The sequence below is a fragment of the Panthera tigris genome, chromosome C1 (genome assembly GCF_018350195.1).
Source record: "Panthera tigris isolate Pti1 chromosome C1, P.tigris_Pti1_mat1.1, whole genome shotgun sequence".
In the NCBI taxonomy this organism is placed as follows: domain Eukaryota; kingdom Metazoa; phylum Chordata; class Mammalia; order Carnivora; family Felidae; genus Panthera; species Panthera tigris.
The window spans coordinates 147,928,346-147,943,602 of NC_056667.1; the positions used below are offsets into that span (position 1 = coordinate 147,928,346).

The 15,257-nt window shown below is 37.7% G+C and overlaps 1 protein-coding gene and 1 non-coding gene across 2 annotated transcripts in view; both read right to left on the reverse strand.

Moving 5' to 3' along the window:
- BAZ2B (bromodomain adjacent to zinc finger domain 2B) overlaps nt 1–15,257 on the reverse strand; it is a 433,092-nt gene that overhangs the window by 379,755 nt on the left and 38,080 nt on the right. The gene's annotated exons all lie outside the window — the stretch shown is intronic.
- LOC122241679 lies at nt 13,968–14,074 on the reverse strand. Its single transcript, XR_006221917.1, has one exon. It is a non-coding gene; the product is annotated as a U6 spliceosomal RNA (small nuclear RNA).

The window sequence follows — 15,257 nt, forward strand, 5'->3', positions numbered from 1 at the left end:
AAAGCGGAGGGGTCCGGCGGAGTGTGTTCCGACAGCAAGCACGACTTAGCGTCTGGGAGGTCATAAGTTAACAGCTCTGCTCAGAAAGCGGGAAGGCTGGAGGACAAAGGGAGGGAGAGCTGCTGAGCCCCCGGATGACAGAGCTCAGTTTGGTGGGGAACAAAGGCGCTCGCCAGCGCCATCTCCCCCGCCCATCCCCCAGCCCAAATCCCAAAGGGAACCAGTTCCTGCCAGGGAACTTGCTCGCTCGGCGCACACACCCAACTCTGTGCTCCTGCGGAGCCAAACCTCTGGCAGCGGATCTGACTCCCTCGCTGCCACAGGGCCCCTCCTGAAGTGGATCACCTAAGGAGAAGTGAGCTAAGCCTGCCCCTCCTGCCCCCGTGCACCTTGCCTACCCACCCCAGGTAATACGCCAGATCCCCAGCACCACAAGCCTGGCAGTGTGCAAGTAGCCCAGACGGGCCATGCCACCCCACAGTGAATCCCGCCCCTAGGAGAGGGGAAGAGAAGGCACACACCGGTCTGACTGTGGCCCCAGCGGTGGGCTGGGGGCAGACATCAGGTCGGACTGCGGCCCCGCCCACCAACTCCAGTTATACACCACAGCACAGGGGAAGTGCCCTGCAGGTCCTCATCACTCCAGGGACTATCCAAAATGACCAAATGGAAGAATTCCCCTCAGAAGAATCTCCAGGAAATAACAACAGCTAATGAACTGATCAAAAAGGATTTAAATAATATAACAGAAAGTGAATTTAGAATAATAGTCATAAAATTAATCGCTGGGCTTGAAAACAGTATAGAGGACAGCAGAGAATTTCTTGCTACAGAGATCAAGGGACTAAGGAACAGTCATGAGGAGCTGAAAAGCGCTTTAAACGAAATCCAAAACAAAATGGAAACAACGACAGCTCGGATTGAAGAGGCAGAGGAGAGAATAGGTGAACTAGAAGATAAAGTTATGGAAAAAGAGGAAGCTGAGAGAAAGAGAGATAAAAAAATCCAGGAGTATGAGGGGAAAATTAGAGAACTAAGTGATACACTAAAAAGAAATAATATATGCATAATTGGTATCCCAGAGGAGGAAGAGAGAGGGAAAGGTGCTGAAGGGGTACTTGAAGAAATTATAGCTGAGAACTTCCCTGACCTGGGGAAGGAAAAAGGCATTGAAATTCAAGAGGCACAGAGAACCCCCTTCAGACATAACTTGAATCAATCTTCTGCACAACATATCATAGTGAAACTGGCAAAATACAAGGATAAAGAGAAAATTCTGAAAGCAGCAAGGGATAAACGTGCCCTCACATATAAAGGGAGACCTATAAGACTCATGACTGATCTCTCTTTTGAAACTTGGCAGGCCAGAAAGGCTTGGCACGATATCTTCAGTGTGCTAAACAGAAAAAATATGCAGCCGAGAATCCTTTATCCAGCAAGTCTGTCATTTAGAATAGAAGGAGAGATAAAGGTCTTCCCAAACAACCAAAAACTGAAGGAATTCGTCACCACTAAACCAGCACTACAAGAGATCCTAAGGGGGATCCTGTGAAACAAAGTACCAGAGACATCACTACAAGCATAAAACATACAGACATCACAATGATTCTAAACCCGTATCTTTCTATAATAACACTGAATGTAAATGGATTAAATGCGCCAACCAAAAGACATAGGGTATCAGAATGGATAAAAAAACAAGACCCATCTATTTGCTGTCTACAAGAGACTCATTTTAGATCTGAGGACACCTTTAGATTGAGAGTGAGGGGATGGTGAACTATTTATCATGCTACTGGAAGCCAAAAGAAAGCTGGAGTAGCCATACTTATATCAGACAAACTAGACTTTAAATTAAAGGCTGTAACAAGAGATGAAGAAGGGCATTATATAATAATTACAGGGTCTATCCATCAGGAAGAGCTAACAATTATAAATGTCTATGCTCCGAATACCGGAGACCCCAAATATATAAAACAATTACTCATAAAAATAAGCAACCTTATTGATAAGAATGTGGTAATTGCAGGGGACTTTAACACCCCACTTACAGAAATGGATAGATCATCTAGACACACGGTCAATAAAGAAACAAGGGCCCTGAATGATACATTGGATCAGATAGACTTGACAGATATATTTAGAACTCTGCATCCCAAAGCAACAGAATATACTTTCTTCTCGAGTGCACATGGAATATTCTCCAAGATAGATCATATACTGGGTCACAAAACAGCCCTTCATAAGTTTACAAGAATTGAAATCATACCATGCATACTTTCAGACCACAATGCTATGAAGCTTGAAATCAACCACAGGAAAAAGTCTGGAAAACCTCCAAAAGCATGGAGGTTAAAGAACACCCTACTAACGAATGAGTGGGTCAACCAGGCAATTAGAGAAGAAATTAAAAAATAGATGGAAACAAACAAAAATGAAAACACAACAATCCAAACGCTTTGGGATGCAGTGAAGGCAGTCCTGAGAGGAAAATACATTGCAATCCAGGCCTGTCTCAAGAAACAAGAAAAATCCCAAATACAAAATCTAACAGCACACCTAAAGGAAATAGAAGCAGAACAGCAAAGGCAGCCTAAACCCAGTAGAAGAAGAGAAATAATAAAGATCAGAGCAGAAATAAACAATATAGAATCTAAAAAAACGGTAGAGCAGATCAACGAAACCAAGAGTTGGTTTTTTGAAAAAATAAACAAAATTGACAAACCTCTAGCCAGGCTTCTCAAAAAGAAAAGGGAGATGACCCAAATAGATAAAATCATGAATGAAAATGGGATTATTACAACCAATCCCTCAGAGATACAAACAATTATCAGGGAATAGTATGAAAAATTATATGCCAACAAATTGGATAACCTGGAAGAAATGGACAAATTCCTAAACACCCACACTCTTCCAAAACTCAATCAGGAGGAAATAGAAAGCTTGAACAGACCCATAACCAGCAAAGAAATTGAATCGGTTATCAAAATCTCCCAACAAATAAGAGTCCAGGACCAGATGGCTTCCCAGGGGAGTTCTACCAGACGTTTAAAGCAGAGATAATACCTATCCTTCTCAAGCTATTCCAAGAAATAGAAAGGGAAGGAAAACTTCCAGACTCATTCTATAAAGCCAGTATTACTTTGATTCCTAAACCAGACAGAGACCCAGTAAAAAAAGAGAACTACAGGCCAATATCCCTGATGAATATGGATGCAAAAATTCTCAATAAGATACTAGCAAATCGAATTCAACAGCATATAAAAAGAATTATTCACCATGATCAAGTGGGATTCATTCCTGGAATGCAGGGCTGGTTCAACATTCGCAAATCAATCAACGTGATACATCACATTAACAACAAAAAAGAGAAGAACCATATGATCCTGTCAATCGATGCAGAAAAGGCCTTTGACAAAATCCAGCACCCTTTCTTAATAAAAACCCTTGAGAAAGTCGGGATAGAAGGAACATACTTAAAGATCATAAAAGCCATTTATGAAAAGCCCACAGCTAATATCATCCTCAACGGGGAAAAACTGAGAGCTTTTTCCCTGAGATCAGGAACACGACAGGGATGCCCACTCTCACAGCTGTTGTTTAACATAGTGCTGGAAGTTCTAGCATCAGCAATCAGACAACAAAAGGAAATCAAAGGCATCAAAATTGGCAAAGATGAAGTCAAGCTTTCGCTTTTTGCAGATGACATGATATTATACATGGAAAATCCGATAGACTCCACCAAAAGTCTGCTAGAACTGATACATGAATTCAGCAAAGTTGCAGGATACAAAATCAATGTACAGAAATCAGTTGCATTCTTATACACTAACAATGAAGCAACAGAAAGACAAATAAAGAAACTGATCCCATTCACAATTGCACCAAGAAGCATAAAATACCTAGGAATAAATCTAACCAAAGATGTAAAAGATCTGTATGCTGAAAACTATAGAAAGCTTATGAAGGTAACTGAAGAAGAATTAAAGAAATGGAAAGACATTCCCTGCTCATGGATTGGAAGAATAAATATTGTCAAAATGTCAATACTACCCAAAGCTATCTACACATTCAATGCAATCCCAATCAAAATTGCACCAGCATTCTTCTCGAAACTAGAACAAGCAATCCTAAAATTCATATGGAACCACAAAAGGCCCCGAATAGCCAAAGTAATTTTGAAGAAGAAGACCAAAGCAGGAGGCATCACAATCCCAGACTTTAGCCTCTACTACAAAGCTGTCATCATCAAGACAGCATGGTATTGGCACAAAAACAGACACATAGACCAATGGAATAGAATAGAAACCCCAGAAATAGACCCACAAAAGTATGGCCAACTCATCTTTGACAAAGCAGGAAAGAACATCCAATGGAAAAAAGACAGTCTCTTTAACAAATGGTGCTGGGAGAACTGGACAGCAACATGCAGAAGGTTGAAACTAGACCACTTTCTCACACCATTCACAAAAATAAACTCAAAATGGATAAAGGACCTGAATGTGAGACAGGAAACCATCAAAACCTTAGAGGAGAAAGCAGGAAAAGACCTCTCTGACCTCAGCCGTAGCAATCTCTTACTCGATACATCCCCAAAGGCAAGGGAATTAAAAGCAAAAGTGAATTACTGGGACCTTATGAAGATAAAAAGCTTCTGCACAGCAAAGGAAACAACCAACAAAACTAAAAGGCAACCAACGGAATGGGAAAAGATATTTGCAAATGACATATCGGACAAAGGGCTAGTATCCAAAATCCAGAAAGAGCTCACCAAACTCCACACCCGAAAAGCAAATAACCCAGTGAAGAAATGGGCAGAAAACATGAATAGACACTTCTCTAAAGAAGACATCCGGATGGCCAACAGGCACATGAAAAGATGTTCAACGTCACTCCTTATCAGGGAAATACAAATCAAAACCACACTCAGACATCACCTCACGCCGGTCAGAGTGGCCAAAATGAACAAATCAGGAGACTATAGATGCTGGCGAGGATGTGGAGAAAAGGGAACCCTCTTGCACTGTTGGTGGGAATGCAAATTGGTGCAGCCGCTCTGGAAAGCAGTGTGGAGGTTCCTCAGAAAATTAAAAATAGACCTACCCTATGACCCAGCAATAGCACTGCTAGGAATTTATCCAAGGGATACAGGAGTACTGATGCATAGGGGCACTTGTACCCCAATGTTTATAGCAGCACTCTCAACAATAGCCAAATTATGGAAAGAGCCTAAATGTCCATCAACTGATGAATGGATAAAGAAATTGTGGTTTATATACACAATGGAATACTACGTGGCAATGAGAAAAAATGAAATACGGCCTTTTGTAGCAATGTGGATGGAACTGGAGGGTGTGATGCTAAGTGAAATAAGCCATACAGAGAAAGACAGATACCATATGGTTTCACTCTTATGTGGATCCTGAGAAACGTAACAGAAACCCATGGGGGAGGGGAAGAAAAAAAAAAAAAAAGAGGTTAGAGTGGGAGAGAGCCAAAGCATAAGAGACTGTTAAAAACTGAGAACAAACTGAGGGTTGATGGGGGGTGGGAGGGAGGGGAGGGTGGGTGATGGGTATTGAGGAGGGCACCTTTTGGGATGAGCACTGGGTGTTGTATGGAAACCAATTTGACAATAAATTTCATATATTAAAAAAAAAAAAAGAAAAAAAAAGAAAAAAAAATAAATATTAAGTAAAAAAAAAAAAAAAAAAAGAATCAACTGTACTTATATCAGACAAAACAAACTTATAGCCAAAAATGGTAACAAGAAGTGAAGATGGTCATTATGTAATGATAAGGGAGTCCATTCATCAAGAAGCTGTAACAATCTTAAATATACATGCACTTAACATTAGAGCACCTAAATATATTAAGTAAACTCTAACAGATTTGAATGGAAAAATAGACATTGTATTGTAAGAGCAGTGGACTTCAATACCCCGTTTTCAACAATGAATAGATCATTCAGATAGAAAATCAACAAGGAAATATTGGACTTGAACCATACTTTAGACCAAATGGAACAGATGTGCACAAAAAATTCCATCCAACAGTGGTAGAATACACATTCTTCACAAATGCACAAGGAACTTTTTCCTGGATAGATCATATGATAGGCCATAAAACAACTTTTAGCAAATTTAAGACTGAAATCATACCAAGCATTTTTTCTGACCATAGTGCTATGAGAATAGAAATCAATTAACAGGAGTAAAGCTGGAAAATTCATAGATATGTGGGGATTAAACAACAAGCTCATGAATAACCAATGGATCAAAAACTAAATCAGAGAGAAATCAAGAACTCTCTTGAAACAAATGAAAATGGACCACAATATATCAAACCCTACGGTATGCTGCAAAATCAGTTCTTTATTTTTTTTAAGTTTTAATTTATTTTTAGTATTCTCTACACCCAACAACGGGCTTAAAACTCATGACAAGATCAAGAGTTGCACGATTTTCTGACTGAGCCAGCCAGATGCCCCTGCAAAATCAGTTATAAGAGGGAAGTTTACAGAGTCAACGCCTACATTAACAGGAAAAATCTCAAAAAAGAAAAAGAAAGGAAAAGAAAGAAAAAAGACAAGAAAGATCTCAAAACAAACAGCTTCACTTAACATCTTCAGGAACTAAAAAAGAAAAATAAGCTAAGTCCCAAATTAGCAGATGAAAGGAAATAAAAAATATCAGAGCAGAAATAAATGAGAGACAAGAAAAAATAATATAAAATATCAATGAAACTAACCTACATTTTTGAAAAGATAAATAGAATTGATAAACATTAGCTAGACTGTCACTGAGTGGAGAAAAGCAAATGTTTGTGCACTATTGGTGGGAATGTAAATTGGTACAACTACTATAGAAATCAGTATGTAAGTTCCTCAAAAAATTAAAGATAGAACTACCATATCTGATTTCTGGGTATATATTTAAAGGACATGAGAAGAGGCTCTCAAAGAGATTATCTGTACCATCATGTTCAGTACAGCATTATTTACAATAGCTAACATACGGCAACTTAGTGCCTTAAAAACACAAGTTTATACTTATGCACATAATTAGTTTGACGTGAGTTTTTTTAAGATTTTACTTTTAAATAATCTCTACACCCAACATGGGGCTGGAACTCCCAACCTTGAAATCAAGAGTTGAATGCTCTACCAACTGAGCCAGCGAGGCACTCCTAAAATGAATTTTATTGGACTAAAACTAAGGTGTTGACAGGTCTAATTCCTTCTGAGGGCTTCAAGGAAGAATCTGTTTCTTGCTTCATCCAGCTTCTGGAAACTACCCGTATACCTTGGTTCCTGGCCATATTACTCCAATCTCTGCTTTGTTGTCCCATTGCCACCTTCTCTTGCCTCCATCTTATAAAAACTCTTGTGATTAGATTTAAGGTTTTATCCAGATGACCCAGGATAACTGCCCATCTCCAGATCTTTAACTGAATTACATCTGCAAGTCCCTTTTGTCATATAAGTTGACACTTTTTGGTTCTTGAAATTAGAATGTGAGTACCACAGTAGTCAACTCCTCTGTTACCCAGCCACTGGCAACCACTGCTGATAGATCTGTCCCTAGTAGTTTTACCTTTTCCAGAATTTCATATAAGTGCAATTACTACAGCATGTAGCCTTTGCAGTCTGGCTTCTTTCTCTCTTAGCATAATAAATATGAAATTCATCCATGTCATCGCATCAATCAGTTCATTCCTTTGCATTACTGAGAAATATTCCATTGCATGGACATACCATATCTTGTTTATCCATTCACAAGTTGAAGGATATTTGTGTTTCCAGTTTTTGCCAAGTATGAAAAAAGCTGATAAAAACACTAATGTGCAGTTTTTTGTGGGAGCACAGTTTCATTCTCTTGGGTAATTACCTAGGAATAAGAATGCTAGTTTGTATGGTTAGCATGTTTAACGTTCTAAGAAACTGTCAAACTGCACTGCAATGTACCTCTACCCCTTGTATCTTTTTTTAAAGTTTATTTATTTATTTTTAGAGAGAGTGAGTAAACAGAGAGGGGGCAGGGAAGGGAGAAAGAGGATCCCAAGCAGGTTGTACACTGCCAAAGCAGAGCCCAACACAGGGCTCAAACTCATGAACTGTGAGACCTGAGCTGAAACCAAGCATTAGATGTTCAACCGACTGAGCCACCCAGGCGCACACCACCCCCTTTATCTTTTCTGATGCACATATAGTTAACCACTGCATAAACAAAGAAAAAGTGTTTGTAAAGAAAAAGTTAAGGAAATAGTTTTTGATTAGACAACACTGTTTACCAAAGTGCTAACAATGAATTCTCAATAGAGAAAGACATAGATACAAAAATAGGAAAATACATTTAAAAGACAGGACAGATACTTCTAAAGGCTCTAACATATATCTAAGAATATTTCCAGAAATTATTCAAGAGAATAAGAGAACATAATATTCAATAAATAACAGCTGAAAATTTTCCAAAATTCTGGAGATATTTAAATCTACAGATTGATAGTGCATAAACAGAATAGTCTTACCCAGACACACTATGATAAAAACAGTAAGGATAGTAAGAACAAAGAGAAAATCTTAAATCTACCATAATGAATAAACGGATTACCTAAAAGAATGAAAATTAAGATTGATAAAATATTTAACCAACAATAGCAGAAGCTAGACAAAATGAAAAAATCTACAACTTTTTATGTGAAATACTGGGACCAACAACATTTCAGAATTCGGATTTTTATGGGGGAAGAAGGATGTTAGAAAATTAATATGGTTCATATCCTCCTATACATTACATAGGACTTCCATTAGCACATTTAGCCAACCCCAAGGAATAATGCTTAAGTAGCAAGGTGAAAGGGGTAGATGTTAGGCTCCAGAAGCTTCTACAGAGATATGAAGAGATACATCACAGTAGAGAAGATTGGGCAGAATAATACTAAGTTTGTTTGGACACTGCAAATTAAATCACCACTTTACATGGATTTACCTTTTTCTGTATTGTTTATATAAAATAAGTAAGTTAGTTTCCAGATCTTTTCTTCTGAAATGCCTCTCCTGCAAAAATCCATCTCCTACTCCCTGGAGGTCCACTCTTAAAATGTTTTTGGTCTACAATCCTAGAACTGTATTTTTAAAAATACCTTTTTTGACCTAGATTCAAAATAAGAAATGTATTTTACATTACAATACACAAATCACTTGCTCACACACATAAACATCTGTAATAAAAGTTTCTGTAATAGTAATTATATTATGTGACTAGTACTGGCATTTTCTATTGTTTTATTCAACTTGAAACAATGTGACTTACTAAACTGACTTCATGACACACCAATTGGTAACAACCTGCAGCCTAAAAATGATCTAGAAATTTTCTATGCATGTATACAAATTTTATGTAAAAATGTGATAAGACCATACAAATTATATCTTTGTTACATTGTAGCTGACTTTAAGAAAAATTTTATTTAAATTCAAGTTAGATAACATAAATGTAATATTAATTTCAGGTGTAAAATTTAGTGATTCAGCACTCACATACAACACCCAGAGTTCATCACAAGTGCACTCCTTAATCCCTATCACCTATTTAACCCCCCACCCCCACACCTTTCCTTTGGTAAACCATCAGTTTGTTCTCTATAGTTAAGAGTCTGTTTTTTGGTTTGCCTCTCTCTCTCTCTCTTTTGTTTTGCTCATTTGTTTATTAAATTCCACATAAGAGTAAAATCATATGGCATTTGTCCTTCTCTGGCTTATTTTGCTTAACACAATACTCTCTAGCTCCATCCATGCTATTGTAAATAGACATTGTAGCTATCTTTATTCAGTCTTTTTTACACTGTTTGTTAATATGTTCTTAGTGTCACTAAGAGCTAAAGCATACCTATATCCTCATTTGCACTTTCTTTACTTGTAATTGTATTCTGGAAGCAATAAATTATTTTCTTGGGGCACCTGGGTGGCTCAGTTAGTTAAGCGTCTGACTCTTGATTTTTGACTCAGGTCAGGGTCTCATGGTTCGTGGGTTTGAGGCAGTGCAGAGCCTGCTTGGGATTCTCTCTCTCCCTCTCTATCGCTCTCTTTCTCTCAAAAGTAAATAAACATTTAAAAATAAAACAAAGTAAAATAAAACAAAATAAAATATTTTCTAAAACGACTTTCTAAGGGAGTGCCTGATTGGCTCAGTTGGAAGAGCATGAGACTCTTGATCTCAAGGTCATGAATTCAAGCCCCACATTGGGTGTAGACATTATTAGAAATAAATAATAAACTTTAAAAATAAATAAATAAAATAAAACGGCTTTCCAAGATATAGAACAGAAGTATCCGGTAGGGTAGTAACCTTCTTATGTCACAGATCAAAGAGATATATTTTCAAACTTCCACAAGAAATCCTATATTTTTATATGGAATTTCCTGTCAAACAGGCCAAGCTGTCTACATCATTCTTACTCACTGAAGTGGAATTTGAGGGTGGAGGTATTATTGCTTGAAAGAGTTATGAGTAATGTCAAGATCTCCCTCCGTTATGCCCCTGCTATGCCCTTTTATGTATGCATGTTAAGCTAGACTGTTTAGTTATTAGTTTTGTTATGTAAATAGTGTCATGAATTTAATCACAGACCTTTATGCTTTTCATAAGAGGTGAGAAATATGCGAAAGTGTTTACACTTTAAGAAGTGCAAATAAAACGTACAAAAATGTCCTACTGCAGCTGTATAATTTTATTAATAATTTCTAGATACCAAGTAAGCTATAATTTTTATTTAGAAAGAATAAGCATCAACCAATTTTAAATGGTAACATTTGGTAACTGACATAATTAACTAAGGTATTGCACTTAAGAATAACAAATAGGGTATGTTTCTTACAACTTTTAACTCTGGGTTTTTTTTACTTTTTATGTTGAAGTGACTTCAGATTTAATAATAGCGTTAGGGGTGCCTGGGTGGCTTGGTCAGTTAAATGCCAGATTTCGGCTCAGGTCATGATCTCACGGTTCATGGGTTTGAGCCCTGCATCAGGCTCTGTGCTGACAGCTCAGAGCCTGGAGCCTGCTTCGGTTTCTGTGTTTCCCTCTCCTTCTGCCCCTCCCCACTTGGATTCTGTCCCTCTCTCTCTTAAAACTAAATAGTTAAAATAATAATAATAATAAAGTTACAAAATAGTACAAACCACTCAGCACCAAGATCTTGGTTTCTAAATATTATTCTTCAATAAAGGGAACAAGGTTCTGGAGAAATAGCCCATTTAGGACAGGGACAAGGAAAATACAAGATAAAAGAGAAGCATGTGGAAATATCAAAAAGCAAGGCAAAGCTCACAAACCAAAAGGATGGGGATATATCAAAAGGCCATAGGAGATCACCAGGATTTCCAATAGTTAAAGCTGGAACCATTTCGGTGATAGAATAAATAATGTATTAGATTTAACTCAAAGAATGAAATAAATACAGATGAGTCCATAGAAATATAAATAATAAATAGACAGAAAAGAGTCAAATATCCATTATAAAGGAATCCAAATGATATAACATAGAAACTATCCTGTCCAGGAGGTGAGGCTTAACCTGCACCCCACCTGAGCCTTTGAGACTGGGCTGGACTTAGTGACTCCCTCCCAAACAGAGTAGGAAAAATTGCAACTTTACAGAGGAGAAACCTGGCAGATACTACCTTAAGATATCAAGGTTTACATCACCAGAGATACCATGTTGATAGCATCTACTCCTGATACGATGTGATAGAAGGGTACTTCACTTCTGTAGTATTCTAAGAAGCCATAACCCCAGTCTAACCATGACAAATACATACAAAAAACAAAATTGAGGGATATTCTTAGAAATATTTCTAAGATTATTTCTAAGAAATATTTCTAAGATATTTGAGTTTCCTCAAAACTGTCAATGTCATGATTTTTTTTTTTAAAAAAAAGGCTGAGAAACTGTCACAGACCAAAGGAGACTGAAGAGAGATGACAAACAAATGCAATGTGGTACACTGGACTGCATCTTTGAATAGAAAAGGGACATTAAGGGGTACCTGGGTGGCTCAGTCTGTTAAGGGCCTGACTCTTGATTTTGGCTCAGATCATGATCTCATGGTTGGAGAGTTTGAGCCCTGCATTGGGCTCTGCACTGACAGTGTGCAGCCTGCTTAGGATTCTCTCTCTCCCCCCAACTCCTCTCTCTGTCCTTCTTCCGCTTGTGCACACACTTGCGCTCTCTCTCTCTCTCTCTCTCTCTCAAAATACACTTAAAAAAAAAAAAGGACATTATGTGATTAAGGTCTGAAGTTTAGAGGAAAATTCGTAGAAAACAGATGAAATCTGAATAAAGTCAGATTTAGGGGTTTAGTTAATAGTAATGCACCAATATTGGTTTCTTAGTTTTCAAAATGTACCATGGTAATTTAAAATGAAAACTAAAATTGGACGAAGTGTGTACTATCTTTTAAACTTTTCTGTAACTCTGAAATTATTCCAAAACTTAGAAGTTTATTTTTTAAACAATACAATTTCCATAAACCCTTCTTCATTCAGATTCCCCAAACTTAACATGTGCTTTATCAGTGTCTTTCTCTCCCCTCTACAGACTTTTCTGAATTTGAAAACAAGTTGCAGACATCATTCCCCTTTATAAATATTTCAATGTAGTTCCTCAAAAAGTACATTAATTAAAATAAGGCACTTACCATTAACATAGCACTATCCAATTTACAGACCTTTACATTTTGCCAATTGTTCCACTACTATCTTTTACGACAAAAATAGAATAATAAAATAAAAGTAACTTTTTCCATCTTGACCAATGACTCAGCCCAGTGTCATACACTGTATTTAACTGTCATATCTCTTTAGACTTTGATCTGAAGCAAGTTCCTCATTCTTTGTTTTTCTTGACCTTGATATTTTTTTAAAACAACGGGCCATTTTTGGTGAACTATCCCTCAGTTTGGGTTTAATTGAAGTTTTTTCATGTTTAAATTCAGGTTACATTTTTTTTATAAGTTCATTTGCATTTTATTTTCTCTTTAAAAATAAAACACACACACACACACGTATACACAGAAGAAAACAGATCCACTGAAAATGAGAGTGATATCCACTCAGTGCTACTAGCAGGATGGGCCAGGGTTTCCACTTCCATGGTCTGGATGAGAAGGGTTTTGCATTTGTTTGGCTGGGTGAGTTTCACCATTCATCAGGTGTTCCAGGTGAGTCATTCAGTTTTGGTTTCTCTCTGAAAGACCCCTTTGGAGGTCGCTGTATGGCCCACGTGTTTGTTTCTGCTGCCAAGCTGGTCTAATCAGATGACAATATGGCAAAGGCTCCCGCATTTCCAGCTGCCCAGAGTTTCTTTCTTTCTTTTTTTATTTTAATTGCAGTATAGCTAACATACAGTGTTATACAAGTCTCAGGTGTACAATTTAGTGATTCAACGATTCTATACATTACATAGTGCTCATCATAAATGTATTCTTTAACCGGCATCACCTAGCTCCCTCATTCCCCCACCCACCACACATCTTGGAACTATCAGTTTGTTCTCTATGGTTAAGAGTTTGTTTTTTGGTTTGTCTTTCTCTTTTTCCTTTGCTTCTTTATTTTGTTTCTTAAATTCTACATATGAGTGAAACCATATGGCATTTGTCTTTCTCTGGCTGACTTATTCCACTTAGCATAAGAATCTCTACCTTCATCCATGTAGTTGCAAATGGCAAGATTTAATTCTTTATTATGGCTGAATATATTCCATTGTATATACATATCACTTCTTTATCCATTCATCTACTGATGGCCACTTGGGCTGCTTCCAAATTTTGGCTATTGTAAATAGTGCTTCAATAAACATAGGGGTACATGTATCCCTCAGTTGAACTAGCATTTTTGTATGTTTTGGGTAAACACCCAGTAGTGTGATTTACAGAGGTAGGGTAGTTCTATTTTTAAATTTTTTTCTTTAACATGGGAAACTTCACAAATTTGAGTGTCATCCTTGTGCAGGAGTGCCATGCTAATCTGCTCTACATCATTCCAATTATAGTACATGCACTGCTGAAGAAAGCACTCTATTTTTAACTTTTTGAAAAACCTCCATGCTGTTTTCCACAGTGGCTGCACCAGTTTGCATTCCCATCAACAGTGCAAGAGGCTTTTTTCTCCATATTCTCACCAGTACTTATTTCTTGTTGATGTCAGCCATTCTAATAGGTGTGAGGTGATATCTCATTGTAGTTCTGATTTGCATTTCCCTGATGAGGAATGATGTTGAACATCTTTTCATGTTGGCCATCTGTATATCTTCTTTGTAGAAAAGTGTCTTCATGTCTTTTTTAAAAGTTTTTATTTAAATTCCAGTTAATTAACATACAGTATAATATTAGTTTCCTGTGTATAATTTAATGATTCAACACTTACATACAAGACCCAGTGCTCATCTTAACAAGTGCACTTTTTTTCTAACATTTTATTTTGAGTGAGCTAGACAGAGCACAAGTGGGGGAGGGGCAGAGAGAGAGGAGGGGACACAGAATCCTAAGCAGGCTCCAGGCTCTGAGCTGTCAGCACAGAGCCCGACGCGGAGCCTGAACCCACCAACTGTGAGATCATGACCTGAGCTGAAGGTGGCCACCCAACTGACTGAGCCACCCAGGTGCCCCAATACAGCAAGTGCACTTCTTAGCCCCCATCACCTATTTAACCCATCCCTCCAGACGCCCCCCCCCCCCCACGTAACCATCAGTTTGTTCTCTACAGTTAAGAGTTTATTTCTTGGTTTGCCTTTCTCTTTTTTCCCCTATGATCATTTGTTTTGTTTCTTAAATTCTACACGAGTGAAATCATATGTTATTTGTCTTTCTCTGAGTTATTTTGCTTAGGATAATATTCTCTAGCTCCATCCATGTCATTGCAAATGGCAAGATTTTATTATTGTTTATAGCTGTAATAATATTCCTTTTTATATATATACACCACTTCTCTATCCATTCAGCACTTGATGGACATTTGGGCTCTTTTCATAATTTGGCTACTGTAGATTATGCTGCTTTATAAACACTGCAGTGCTTGTATTCCTTCGAATTAGTAGTTTTGTATTCTCTGGGTAAATACCTAGTAGTACAATTACTGGATCATAGGGTAGTTCTATTTTTAACTTTTTGAGAAACCTCCATACTGTTTTCCACAGTGGTTGCACCAGTCTGCATTCCCACCAACAGTGTAAGAGGGTTCCCCTTTCTCCACATCCTC